This window comes from Chrysochloris asiatica, unplaced genomic scaffold (assembly GCF_000296735.1).
Source record: "Chrysochloris asiatica unplaced genomic scaffold, ChrAsi1.0 scaffold00014, whole genome shotgun sequence".
In the NCBI taxonomy this organism is placed as follows: Eukaryota; Metazoa; Chordata; class Mammalia; order Afrosoricida; family Chrysochloridae; genus Chrysochloris; species Chrysochloris asiatica.
The window spans coordinates 3,685,275-3,696,542 of NW_006408532.1; the positions used below are offsets into that span (position 1 = coordinate 3,685,275).

Consider the following 11,268-nt stretch of genomic DNA (forward strand, 5'->3'; position numbering starts at 1 on the left):
TTCGAAAGTACCAACTGTTCCACGAGAGAAAGATGAGGTGTTCTGCTCCCGTAAAGATTTACAGCCTCGGAAACCCTGTACAGGGTTGCTATGAGTCAGAACCGACTCCATGGCACATAAGAACAACAACAATGCCACTAAAGGAGTCCTGGTATAGTGCTGTGGGTTAATGCGCCAGACTGCAAAGCCGTTTGAACTGCAAGGTCAGCAGTTCAAGTTCACCAGCTGCTCCTCAGAAACCCTATACTGGGTCGCTATGGGTCAGAATCGACTCAATGGCACTTCACAACAACAATTCCACTAAGGACACTAAGGAGGCCTGGTGTAGTACTATAGAATAAGCACTGGACTGCTAATCACAAGGTTGGTGGTTCAAACCTACCAGCAGCTCCTTGGTAATCCTATACAGGCATCACTACAGGTCAGAACCAACTCTAAGACACTTAACAACAATGCTACTAAAATTCTTCAAAAATATCTAAATTGACCCAACAAAATTTTCATTCTATGACTTTCCATAATTTCTCACTTATGAAATACTATCTCGGTATTATTTGTAATAGCAAAAATTAGAAACAACCTTAGTATTCAACAACAAGGTTAGTTTCTAATTTTTTGCAATTACAAATGATGCTGTAGTGAACATCTTTGAACCCTCTATCTCTGATTATTTCTTTCATAAAGATTCCCAGAAGTGGAATTATGAACTCAAAAGGCATGAATTTTTTTAGGGCTTGCGATACATACTGCCACAGTGTTTCCCAAAAAAGTTGCAACTATTTACATTTCCATCAATGAAATGTGGGAATGATCATCTCACCAACCTTTGTCAGCAATGAGTAATCAAATACTCACAACATAATTAGTAACAGCTTTCTCTAGGCAATAAGTTTAAATGAATAAGAGTTGTTATAATTGAAGACATTTCCAAGGCAAAGCCCAGTTCCAATATTTAAGTCTAGAATGTCATAGAATAGTGATAGCACTCTCTTTAGAGTGAAAAAAACTAAGGTGTAAGTCTTGGCTTTGCCATTACTAGTAACTCTATACCTTAAACCACTTTACTTTGAGCTTCAGTTTTTTAGCTGTTTCAAGAGTCAAAACAGGTAATATATGCAAATGAGTGTTTATTGTTAATTAGCAGATCAATTCTATAAGGACATGAAGATGGCACAGGACCATGCAGCATTTTGTTGTGTTTTACATAAGTCACTGTGATGGAAACTGCTAACTCAATTGTCAACTAACAGCAGCAGCAGCAGCAACAACAGATTAATTAATAGTACAAAGGCAGCATATTGAAAACTTTTTGTTAACAGTATACAATAGGTACTGTTAAGAATTACACCACATAATTCACACAGCACAATTAGAAATATTAAGATGAATTTCATGATCCAAACATGAGAATGAGTCTCACACATTCAGAGCCATTCCATGGAACCAGGGTTTGTTCTATTACACTGTTGTTGTTTAGCACTGTCGAGTCCGTTCCAACTCACAGCAAGCCTGTATAGATTTTCCAAGGAGCAGCTGACCTTGTGATGAACAGTCCAGTGCTTGTCCTACAGTGCCAACCTGACTAATGGTACCTACTTTTCTCCAGGAACATCATGGTATTAGGTACTTAGCACTTACATTGCGTCATTTAACCTTCAAAAGGACTGCATGAGATTAGCATTATTATCCCCATTTTGCAGACTGTCCAGATCACACATCTAATAACTGACAAGATCAATATTCAAAGCCAGGTGGTCTGACTTCAAAGTCCCTTCTCTCTCACTATCTCACAATGCTTAAAAATTCAAGTTTGCAATGCCAGTCTTCTTTGTTAGTCTCCTTTATGTCAGCAACTAAAGTTCAGATTACAGATATACTTTGCTTTCAAAAGAAAAAAACTTTCATTCAAACAACTTTCTACCAATTGCTCTGCTAAAACAGTAGTTTTAAAACAGTACCTTAAAACGTGTCCATAAGGAACTAAAAACTGATTGTTTTCCCCAAGTTTTACATATTCAGTGCATTTTGTCTGCATCAACAATAAAAGCATATTCATAAAAATGTAAAGGTAGACATTTTGTAGCAAAAGGAGTGGAGTGATTGACTTTGCAGTCTAGGTGCAGAGGTCCCTGGGACCATCAAGGAAGAAGAGTGGAGAGAGGGACCCTACCCAGAGAAGCAGTGACGCCAGAGACGGAGGCAGAAATGATGATGTGGAGAGATGGAGCAGCTGAGGACTTTAGACCCAGAGAGGGAGAGGGGCTGTGTGCTGACAACTGGGGGCAGGCTTGCAGGGTACACCCTTTGGTTGGTTGATGATGCATGGTAACCATGGCAATGAAACCATAAGATGAATGTAAAGCTAATGTTCTCCCATGTAAACTATCAGATAATTCATAATAAAACATTTTTTAAAAAAGCATATTAATGAAAGTATACTCAAGTATTGTTGCTATTAAGTGCCGTCCTATACTCAAGTATGTTGTTGTTAAGTACCGTGGAATAGGTTCCAACTCATAGTGACCCTGCACAGGGTTTCCGAGGCTGCAAATCTTATCAGGAGCAGAAAGCCTCATCTTTCTCCTGAGGAACAGCTGGTAGTTTCGAACTGCCTACCTTGAAATTAACAACCCAATTCGTAGCCACTATGCTACCAGAGCTCCGCATAGGATATTATAAATCTAACACGGCATATATTTAGTTGCAAATGTGACATACTATTCCATTCATTTCACAAGTGATTGTTATTGTTGTTATTAAGTGCTGTAGAATTGGTTCCAACCCATAGCGACCCTGTATAGGGTTTCTAAGGAGTGGTTGTGGAGTTTGAACCACTGACCTTGTGGTTTATATCGACCTTGCAGTCCAGTGTTTATCCTACAATGCCACACGAGTGACTATAATTACTATAATTCCAAGGGTTATTCTAAAGTTTCTTGCTGTTTCCAGAATTTCCATTTTGCTTTTTAAGTAGTTTCTCCCATTTTTCTCACTTGTATTTACTTAAAACTGTTTTCTTCTTTTAGTCCAGATTTTGTTTTCCTAAATTAAATCTACTTACCTAATATAACTAGACAGTTGCCAACTAGAATTAATAAATTTTTAATGACTGTTCAGGAATTATTTTCTTCATTTTATATGTTACTTCCTTTACAACAAAGAATGAATGAAGACAAATTCTGGAAGGCCAATATTTCTTCAATTTTCACCTTGTGGAAGCTACGTAATAAAATTAAACTCTTTGGCTGGAAACTCCCTGACCATATTTCTCTCACTATACTGTGTGTCTCCATACCCTCTTTCAATCTTGTGTATATATTGTCAACAAAGCACCGAATGCATTTGAGAAACACCTGGCCCATCAAGGTTCTTTCCCAAAGGAAGTAATGAATAAACAATAGACAGAAGAGCAGAGTAGTGACTCCCTACTTGACATCAGAAAAGGAGGAACAGTTTTTAAGAAATAAGTCATATTTCATCAGCAGCTGACAATAATAAGACATGAGACTTTAAACATGTCAGTTATGAACTGAATTAGGTCCTCACTACTACCCAGATGGAGTCCTGGTGGGGCACTGTAGGTTAATGTGTTGGACTTCAAAGTCACTTTGAACTGAAAAGTCAGTGGTTCAAGCTCACTAACCACTTCTCAAAAACCCTATACAGGGTCGCTATGGGTGGGAACCAACTAGCTATGGTTGGGAACCAACTCAATGGCACTTAACAACTATTCAGATGGAGAAAAAGATCCAAAGATTTTTAAGTGAGTTGACCAAAATCAAAAGGCTATTAGAGGTAATTGTTATCAGCACTGATTGTGAGGGTTGGAAATGTAAAGGTAGACGTTTTGTAGCAAGGAGGGGAGTGATTAACTTTTCAGTCAAGGAGCAGCGGTCCCTGGGCCCATCAGGGAGAAAAGCGGAGAGCAGGACCCTACCCAGAGAAGCAATGATGCCTGAGATGGAGGCAGAGACGATGATGTGGAGAGATGGAGCTGTTGGGGACTTTAGACATAGAGAGGGGCTGTGTGCTGATGACCGGGGGGCAGGCTTGTAGTGTATACCCTTTGGTTGGTTGATGATGCATGGAGGGGATTATAACCATGGCAATGAATAGGATGAATGTAAAACGATATACAATAGGATGAATGTAAAACTAATATACAATAGGATGAATGTTCTCCCATGTAAACGATCACATAATTCACAATAAAACATTAAAAAAAAAAATGCTATTAGAGGAACAGCTGTTGTTAACTGCCATTGAGTCGCTTTCGACTCAGCAACCCTATATAGGGCTTCTGAGGAGTGGCTGGTGAATTTGAACCATCAACCTTGCTATTCAAACCAACCTTGTGGTCCAGTGCATTATTTCACAGCGCTACACCAGGACTCCTTAGAGGCAGAGCTAGCTATATTCAAAACTTAAATCCCTCTCAATCTAATACACTTTCTACTAAACTGTAATTCACTAGGTACCATTTCTTCTAGCGAGGTTATGGTTAGCTTCCTTACTCACTTCAATTGAGAAGACAGAGACACGATACAAGATCATCTCAACCAAATTTCAGCCCTTGGAAGTTATCCTGATTAAATGGGGGGGGGGGGGGGGGGGAAATTTCAGCCCTTGGAAGTTATCCTGATTAAATGGGGGGGGGGGGGGAGTTAAGCACTCACCCTATCAACCTCCCCTCCCCCCCAGAAAAAATTAAGTACACATCAGTTACAAACTTCCTACATTCTGACAATTTACCAGTATATCTCTGGTGAATAATTCAATTTGTGTGTTCCTCCTGCTTTGGACAGAGTTGTTGTTGTTAGTGCCATCGAGTCAATTCCAACTTGTAACCACCCTGTGTAGTTTCCAAGGAGCTGCTGGTGGATTTCAGCTGCTGACTTTGGGATTAGCAATCCAGTGCTAATCCTACAGTGCCACACCAGGACTTTGAACAATGGATACCAAAATTTCAGCAGCCAGATCTGAGTCTACAATCAGGCAAAACTTGTATTCTACATAGCCTATCAACATGTTTTGGCCTACATAATTTTTAAATAGCAAGTTTCTTAAGTTAAATAACTAGAAATCTTGATTCCCAGCATCTCCTGCTAGAAGTCAGAAGATTCAGGGACATTGGGCCCACTTACTCACGTGACAACAATCAAATGGAGCAGGGCAGCAACTTTGCCTTTAGACTAGTCATATGCTCTCTAATTAACTACAGTCCATCCTTCCGACTCATTATAGTTTACCATGGCAATCTGAGTTTGAGAGTCCTGAGGTAAGTGCTAAAAAAAGAACTCAGTTCACAAATAGTTGTTTATTCATTTTTGGTCCATTTTTTTTTCTCTATCATTCACTAGCTATGAAACTCATGGATAACTTTACTTATCCATTAAGCTTTAAACTACTCATGTATTAAATGGGAATACTGCCTATCTCACAAGATTATAAAGATTAAACAAAATATACAAAAGCATTAAACAATGACTAAAATTTACATGCCCAGTTATTTTTAGTTGAACACAGCTGAAATGTGGTAACTTTTGAGTCACAATTTCTCAAAATTCTTGTCATACAATAACTTGGTATCTACTGCTGTGTCCTTAACAGTAAGGTTTATACATTGATAAGAATACCAGAATTCCAGCAGATTCCTCAACCCAAACTACATACAAATTCTATGAACTGCAACAATTTCTAAAGTCTTTAGTTGAGACAGCAAGCAAAACAAGCCCACCCCTCAAAAAAAAAAAAAATACAAAACAAAAAACTTCTTCTTGTCATTATATGCCATCCAGCAGTTCTGATTCACAGTTCCCTTGCATAGGATTTCTGAGGAACAAACAGCTGGTGGGTTTGAACCGCTCATCTTGTGGTTAGCAGTCCAGTGCTTGCAGTGCAACACCAGGACTCCAAAAAATTAATATATTTAAATAGTGATCGATTAGTTGATGAACTCTATGAATGCACTCACATCTATTCATCATTATCCGTAATTCCTAGCACAGCATTGAGGACACTGTAGTTACAGTTCATTGGCAGATAACTCTGGAAACTCCCCAGAGGATTGCTATTCACATTGCAAAGAACAATCAAAATGGTGTTAATATTGAAGAGTGAAGATTCCAAAATATATGATAATCTCCCCATCTCATAGCTCCACCAGCTGCATAATCTCAAAGGAGTTATTTAACCTCTCTATGCCTTGGTTTCCTCATCTGTAAAATCAAGATGCTACCACTACCTTCCCATATAGGAATAAATTAGAAAATGCATTCTGCACAACATTGGTACGTGGTGATGGTTAATAAACATTATCAGTGTTCCCTCCTTTGTGCTCCACAAGAACCCATGGGGACCTGTACCTTGGTGTCTATAGCACCTGATACAGTTCAGTTAAACACAAACATCTCCAAATAGAATGTCAACAATCTCATGATGGGGACCTGGTTTTATTCCTTTTGTATCCCCAAGATCTAAGTACTTGCCCAGCACAGGTAAACAAATCATGGATTCAAAGTATTTATTAACTGGAAAAGTTATGACCAGAAATTAGAACTAACTCTCCTGACTGGAACACACACCCACACCCCTGTCCCTCCAGTTTTACCTCCCATTGCGCTGCCTTTGAGACAATTCCAATACACAGTGACCCTATGTTATTGTTGTTGTGAAGTGCCGTCAAGTCAGTTCCAACCCATAGTGACCCTGTATAGGGTTTCCAAGGAGCAGATGGTGAGCTTGAACTGCCGACCTTGCAGTTCAAACGGCTTTGCAGTCTGGCACATTAACCCACAGTGCCACACTAGGACTCCATAGTGACCCTATAAGATACAGTAAAAATGTCCAACACAGTTTCCAAGGCCATAATCTTTATGAAGGAGTTCTGGTGTGGCGCTATGGAGTCCTGTGTGGCACTGTAGGGTAACACTGGACCACAAGGTTGGTTTGAACTGCAAGGTCAGCAATTCAAACTCACAAGCTGCTCCCTGGAGACCCTGTACAGGGCCACTATTTACGAATCAGGATGCTAACCTCAAAGTCAGCAGCACGAAACTACCAGCTGTTTCATGGAGAAAGATGAGGCTTTCTGCTTCCGTAAACATTTACAGCCTCAGAAACCCTATACAGGGTCACTAACAGTCGGAACTGACTCCAAGGCATATAGCCACCACCTGAGTTGGAATCAACTCAACAGCACTTAATAATCTTCACAGAAGCAGATTGCCACATATTTCTCCTGAGGAGTGCCTCATATGTCCAAACTGCCAACTTTTCAGTTGGCAGTCATGTGCTTAAAATTTTACCTCCCAGTAGGGTCACTATTGGAGTCCTGATGTGGCACTGTGGGGTAAAGCATTGGACCACAAGGTCGGTTTGAACCACACAGAAGGTGGTTCAAAATCACCAGCAGCTACTTGGAAACCCTATACAGGGTAGCTATGAGTCGGAACCGACTCAATGACACTCAACAAAAACAAGGTTGCTATTGGAGTCCTGCTGTGGTGCTGTAGGATAAGCACTGGACCACAACCACCTAGGTCAGTTCAAACCCATCAGCCGCTCCTTAGAAACCCTATACAAGGTCACTGAGTTGGAAAAGACTTGATTGATGACACTTAAAAGGGTTGCTATGAGTCTGAATCAACTTGATGGCAACAGGTTTGGTGTTTTACCCTTTAAAAACAGTCATGACCACTTAGGCTAATCTACTCCTCACTCTAAAGCCATGCCATGTCGCAGGCACTACATCTTGGAATCTTACAGCAATCAATTCATGGGATCTTATCACATTCCTTTTATACACATGTTGTTGTTATGTACCGCAGAGTCGGTTCCGATTCATAGCGACCCTGTACAGGGTTTCTGAGGCTATAAATCTTTATGGGAGCAGAGAGCCTCATCTTTCTCCCACGGAACAGCTGGTAGTTTTAAACAGCTGACCTTAAGATTTGCAGCCCAATTCCTAACCACTAGTTCACTGAAATTCACACGCTCCCTGGGTACACTATAATTTCTCTATTGTTAATATCCTACCCCACTCCATAGTTGAGAAAAATGGCAAAGGTACACATCTAGTAAGAACTGTTGTCGCTAAGTGCTATGAAGTCAGTTCCAAGGAGCAGCTGGTAAATTTGAACCACCAACCTTGACGTTCAAACCAACCTTGCAGTCCAGCGCCTTATACTGTAGCACCACACCAGGACTCCTCAAGTAAGAATTGTTGTTGTTGTTGTTAAGTGCCATCGAGTCGGTTCCGACCCATAGCGACCCTGTACAGGGTTTCCGAGGGTGTAAATCTTTACGGAAGTAGAAAGCCTCATCTTTCTCCCGCGGAGCGGCTGGTAGTTTCGAACCGCTGACCTTAAGGTTCGCAGCCCGATTCGTAACCACTACGCTACCAGAGCTCCTTTCAAGTAAGAATAGGGACTAGGAATTAAATACAGACTCTATGGAATGTTTTCCTAGCTCATTGAGTTAACCTACCCTTGAAAGATCAACCTCTCTGATCATTTAAAGAACTTTCTGTACCACTTATTTTAATATTCTTTTTTTTTTGTATTGTTATTTCAATTTGTAGTTGGATAGAGGTATGATGTGAGAAAGAAGGCAAGGCACAGAATAGAAAAATATCAGATTTAGACATAAGATACACATAGATTTGAATTCTGGCTCTGTCTCGTAGCAACTGGGTAATTTACCCTGAGCCTTCCTAATCTGTAAATTGAGGTTTATTTGTAAAATGAATAAACAAGAGAAACCTATGTATAGGTAAATATAGGTTCTATGGTAAACACTCAATACAGCTTCATTTACTCATGTTACATAGCATACCTTGGACATATCCTAGCCCCCTCCAAAGGATTACAAACCTTCCCCTTTCTGTGTCTCCACTGTGCCACTAATGTTAACTTTCACGTAATGTATTTATCATTGTGTTGGAATTATTCATTTTTCACTGAATTAAGTTCCTTAGGGCAAGAATTGAGTCTTATCTCTACAATTCCAGAACCTACCTAACATGGTGCCTAGTAAATATCCATACTCAATAAATGTTTGCTAAATAATTGTAAATAATGTGCTTATTGGATTCGAAAATAATTTCCACCTGTGGTTGCCCCAGAATGGTTGCGCAAGGTAACTTAAGCTAGGTTGTGAATAGCATCTTAATAGATGACTAAAAAATAGGAGAAAACTTCTAGGAAGAATTTCTTACAAAAAGTGATCAACCAATGAAAAGAACTAAAAACATTTGAGATGTTACTTATCTAGAGTAATAGATCAGGGGGATTAATTAAAGGTGGGTTGGTTTTTGTTGTTGTTGTTGTTTGCAAAAGTAGCTGGAAACTACAAGAACAAGCAAGTTGCTCACCCAGGAGCTATCAAGGCAAGTGGTCCGGTCCCCTCAGGGCAAACCCCCTTCCAAGACTAAGACTCAATGGGAATACAAGAGCAGACATAAGCTCTGATTGCTGACCACATTCATCACCGATAAGGGGAAGCGAGGGAAAATAGCAATGAAGCTGCGAGCTAAGCCCTACAATGTTCAATAGACTCCTGTGAACCCAGGTGGAGACCTGGTTGGCCAGCAGTGTGGCAAGAACTGGGGACTTCTGGGCCCAGAGTCAGTGGCATAGCCACAGAGGACAAGAGTGGAGAAAGAAGCATCCAGCTAATAAGAAGAGAGGGCACATGCCTAAGAACATTCACACTTGCAGATAATACCCATTTGACCTGGCTTCAATGACTGAATGATCAGAGATCAACTGGAAGAAGAAAGAAGAGGAAAAAAAAGAGTAATCGGATATAATTTGATGAACCTGACCTACATCTATGGATGCAGTAGCTCAAAAGAGGGAACAAATCTTTACAGTGAGGATCATACCCACCCCCTCCATACACAGAGTAGACAGGGATGGGCAACTTGGACACTAGCTACCCAAAATGGGGAGGCTACAAAGGCAAGAAGTGACTGACTAAGGTAGACTCTCCACTGAGTAGTATCCAATCTGTCTGGGCAGGGCTAATGAAAGGAGATAGGTCCCTTGTGGTACAATGGTGAATAACTGTTATCAGGACTGACCGTGAGGGTTGGAAATGTAAAGATGGACGTTTTGCAGCAAAAGGAGGGGAGTGAATGACTATGAATACCAGGAGCCGAGGTCCCTGGAACCATCAAGGTACTCTACCCAGAGAAGCAGTGATGCCAGAGATAGAGGCAGAAACAATTACGACCTGGAGAGACAGAGCGGCTGTGTGCTGACCACCAGTGGGGAGGAGGGCGGGTGAGGACAGGCTTGCAGGGTATACCCTTTGGTTGGCTGATGATACATGGAGGGGATTGTAACCATGGCAATGAAATGATATACGAAAGGATGAATGTAAAGCTAATGTTCTTCCATGTAAACTATCACATAATTCACAATAAAACACTTAAAAATTAAAAAAAAAAAAAGCAGCTGGAAAGGTTGCTGCTAGGAGTCAGACCAGGAGATGTGGAAGAACATTAGTGGGCAAGCACAATAAAAATAGGTATGAGCATGAAACTGAACACAAAGGGACCCTATTGGTCCCAGCAGGTTTGCAAATGTGTAAACTGCAAAAGATGAAAACCTTTACCAATGCTTCATCAAGAACTCTTTCAGCCAACACTCAGTGAATATCTTCTATGAGTTCTTAGACCCAGGAAGATGTTTTATTTCCTGTTCCAGTGGGTTTTTAAATTAGAGACACACCCTGTGTCAAAAATAAAATTAGAAAGCTAACTTCAAAACAAAACATAAAAACAGATTTGTATTTATCTCCCTGCTTGACTTTGTTCATTTCTGGATGTTTTGAACTTTGCTGATTTTGGTTTATAACATCATAATGCTTTGCACAGGGCCAGATACATCACAGACTTCAAAACCTACTTGCATCCATCCAGAATGAAGCTTAACCAGTTTCTGAGTCAACTTTTGGGTCTCCAGCTAAAGTCAAACTCTTGTGTAAACCATAACATTTATTTTCTTTTTTAAAAAGCTGTAAACAGATCTAAGAGACTCCTTACCACTGCCATAAACAAAAAAGTGAACCAAAGTTCCATCAGAAAAGCCTTGCTAGAAAAGAACGATTCGTGAGTTTACAAAAAGTGTTTAACTCTTTGGAGATAGGGAGGCGAAGGTGCACTAATAAACAAGGACCACACAGTCAGTGCTTTAAAAACTTGATTTTCACATTATGAGGATATCAAAGTGCCTAGACGCTGCCGAGTGTAGGGCCAGAAAC

At 40.3% G+C, this 11,268-nt stretch overlaps 1 protein-coding gene across 3 annotated transcripts in view; it reads right to left on the bottom strand.

Annotated features, from left to right (window-relative positions):
• MAPKAP1 (mitogen-activated protein kinase associated protein 1) overlaps nt 1-11,268 on the bottom strand; it is a 432,218-nt gene that overhangs the window by 420,373 nt on the left and 577 nt on the right. The window lies entirely within an intron of this gene.